The 3,544-nt window shown below is 44.8% G+C and overlaps 1 long non-coding RNA gene across 1 annotated transcript; it reads left to right on the forward strand.

Moving 5' to 3' along the window:
• The first annotated feature begins 663 nt into the window (after window positions 1-663).
• On the forward strand, window positions 664-3,109 carry LOC147374096 (uncharacterized). The gene is made up of 3 exons (XR_015163194.1): window positions 664-907; window positions 1,104-1,204; window positions 1,379-3,109. It is a non-coding gene; the product is annotated as an uncharacterized LOC147374096 (long non-coding RNA).
• Window positions 3,110-3,544: the final 435 nt, after the last annotated feature.

Raw genomic sequence — 3,544 nt, forward strand, 5'->3', positions numbered from 1 at the left:
TGCCTGCTAAAATACAACTTGCCACAATAGTCATATTGATGGTACCCTTCTTGTTGATTATCATCATTCATATTCAGCCATAATTTGGATATTGCCAACCAACATTTCCAGCCAAGGACACATCAGGATAATGTATATAAATTGTGCCTTATTGATCACAGAACATCTGCTGGCACTTAAGTACGTTGACATATAAACATGAACACAAGTTTGCAAGTCTGAAATTCTGATGTTCATAAAATTATAATTTATAATAAAATGAACACTGTTATGCATTTTTAAAATCACCTCCATAAAGATAGAGTGATATAAGTGGGAGTTTTAAATTACAAAATAATTAAAAAGAATATAAAGTCCTAAGGGTTTTTTGAAAATGATTTATGGAAAGAAAATATTTTTCTTTTATACTTGATACCACTCAATTGCATTTTGCCTTTTATATGATGAAAAGTAATTTTCCCAAGTCATAATTCCTTAAAAAAAATGTATAATGTAATGAAACAGTGTTTTCTTAAGATAGGTATGTATATGCATATCTTTTCTTATTTTAATATCTCTGGAGTTCACAGTAAGATTAGTGGAATTGAGAAATTGGAACATGTTTCCTAAAGATAGATCAGCATCCATAAAGCAGAGGGGGTTGTTAAATAAAACACATGATCAAAGTTTCAACACCTGTCATGAGGTGACTGCAGTTAATACTCTATTAAGAGTGAAAAGCTGCAGCTTTTCCCATTAAAAAAAAAAGAAGAAAGATAAACCAGGCAAATAGAGCACAGGTGTTGACCTGCCCTACCTCTGCTCAAAGCCTAGAAACAAGCCAAGTGACCTCATCAGAGGGCACCTTCCAAAGTCAGGGAAATGAAGAACGAGTTTCAAGAGAAACTCAGGAAAGACTTGTTCCTGGGTGAGTGTTGAGGAGATGCTGTCCTGTCACTCACTTTCTTGACTCTGTTCCCACGGCAAGAGGAAAGCTGACACTCGGGGAGGGCCAGGGATGGTCTAGGACTAGATGCTTGAAAGAACATAGACCACGTTTGCTGTATAACATGAATAATATGTCAAACATATTGATGGTGTGGGTTTTTATTCCACCCCCACAGTCATGTTCCCTGCAGACATTACCAAGCTCCAGGAAAGAGGGAGAGAAAATGCCATCTGGGAAAGACAAGAATACAGCCCAGAGGTTAGCTGGGAAGGATGGGTAAGTAAAAGAAAGGCTTCCAGTTCTGAAAGAATGGGGGAAGCAAAACAGCCAGAGTCATGGGTCCTGCCCCTCCTCCCACTCTGAACAGAAATTCTGGCCCTGGGTGGAGCAGGCTTTCCCTGGAGGGGTGGGATGGGGGCAGTTTGAAGCCTTCATAACCCTGCTTTTCAGAAGGACTTCAGGAAGTGACTCCTAGGACTGGGCATCTCTGTGCCAGCAGAGGGGAGCACCACAGAGTCAAATGGGAGCCCCGCAAGGCGGAGAAGGGTCCTGAGTCAGTATTCCTGCCCCTGCCTTGATTCCGTTGTGCTGTGTGGAATGGAGAGAACAGGACTGCCAATGAGCTGAGGTGCTGAGGGGTGAGTTGACCCCACCAGAGAGGTCAAAGTTGACATTCAGAGACGTCTGCCAGATCAGAGAGAGTCAAAGAGGAGAGCTCAGAAGAGCAGGGAGCTGACAGACGACTGACCCACAAAAGCAGCAAGGGGACCACGTGGCGCCAACCTGTACACTACCCACTAGACAGGCTTCCTCACCTCAACTCTATGAACAGGGGGGCCAGATAATTCCTTATTGAGGGAGGCTGTCCTGTCATCGTAGGCTATGTAGCAGCATGCCTGGCCTCTACCCACTGGATGCCAGCAGCTCCCCCACTGTCGTCGTGATCATCCACTGTATCTGCAGACATAGTTAAATGTCTCCTGGGAGACAAAAATCAGTGCAGATTAAGAACTGCTGCACCAAACCAACAGAGAAGGCGACGGCACCCCACTCCAGCACTCTTGCCTGGAAAATCCCATGGACGGAGGAGCCTGGTGGGCTGTAGTCCATGGGATCTCGAAGAGTCGGACACGACTGAGCGACTTCCCTTTCACTTTTCCCTTTCATGCATTGGAGAAGGAAATGGCAACCCACTCCAGTGTTCTTGCCTGGAGAATCCCAGGGATGGAGGAGTCTGGCGGGCTGCTGTCTATGGGGTCACACAGAGTCGGACACGACTGAAGCGACTTAGCAGCAGCAGCAGCACCAAACCAAAGCACCAGCTTAGAGAGGAAGAGGAAGGGAAGAGACCCTAAAACTGAGCATCCATCCCAGAGGCAGTGGTTTCACGCTGAGACCCCACAGCATGAGGAAACTAAGGTACCACCATCAGCAAGTGTAAGGAGCCAGCCACCCCACCCCACCCACCCATCCCTGGGCTACCCTGCAGAGTAGAGGCCAATAAAAAATACAGAAAAAGAGAAAGTAGTAACTGTGGAAGTGTGCGTTATCGTTTCATTTTTACAGGTGAGGAAACTGAGTCTCTAAGGTTAACCTGAGCAGGTTACCTGCACAGGTTAGAGGCAACCCCAGTGAGGCTGCCTCCAAGGCCACATACATGCAGATGAGCCAGGCCACAACAGCCTCTCAGTACTTAATATACATTTCAGTGTCATCTCCAGAAGACATGAACTCCTATGGGGAAAGAATGATATATTCTATACCAAGCATTTAGTTTGCGCTCCATAAATATTTGTTGACTGAATGAATGAACCCTCTCCTCCACCCTTGAGCTAAGTAGGGCTATTTATTTTCCAAGGCCAGGCTGCACCTGGGAAAACAAAAATGGAGATAAAGGCTCAGCAGAAGTTGACAATTGCAGGACCAATGTTCTTTCTCAGGAGGTCCTTGAAAGAGGCAAGAATATGTATTGCTGGCTTCCAATCAATAGCACTTACGTGTATGCCAAGAGATAAGCTCCCCATGCTTTCAGAAAAGGGAGAGATGCAGGACTTCCCTAGAAGTCCAGTGGTTAAGATTTTGCCTTCCAATGCAGGGGTTGCAGGTTTGATCCCTGGTCAGGAAACTAAGAACCCAGGTATCTTGGGACCAAGAAATGAAACTACAAAACAAACAATATTGTAACAAATTCAATAAAGTCTTTAAAAATGGTCCACATTAAAAAAAAAAAAAAAAAACTTTAAAAGAGGAGAGATGAGAGGAAGTGGGAGGAACCAGGCAGGAGCTGAAGTGGGGATATGGGTTGAGTTTGGAAGGATCAAGAGAATAAAGAGGGAAGAAAAATCTAGGGCTGAGTTGGTGTAAGAAGTAAGAGCAACGAGGAAAAGGTGCAAATGAATAAAACAAGGAGAGTCTAAGCTAAGAGGGGTTAAAGAGATGATTCAGGCAAAATGAAGAGCTGACACTGGGAAATAAGGTTGTGAGGGAGGGCAAATTGATGGGGAACTTGAAGTTCAGGCAAAAATGTTGTAATAGTGGATTCCTTCATAACAATAGCCATGACCATGAACATGGACTGGGGTGGGGGCATGGTCACCACAAGAAGGCACTGCTCTG

The sequence above is a fragment of the Bos grunniens genome, chromosome 4 (genome assembly GCF_055505025.1).
Source record: "Bos grunniens cultivar Pamir isolate PY7600 chromosome 4, Bosgru_T2T1.0, whole genome shotgun sequence".
NCBI classification, from domain to species: domain Eukaryota; kingdom Metazoa; phylum Chordata; class Mammalia; order Artiodactyla; family Bovidae; genus Bos; species Bos grunniens.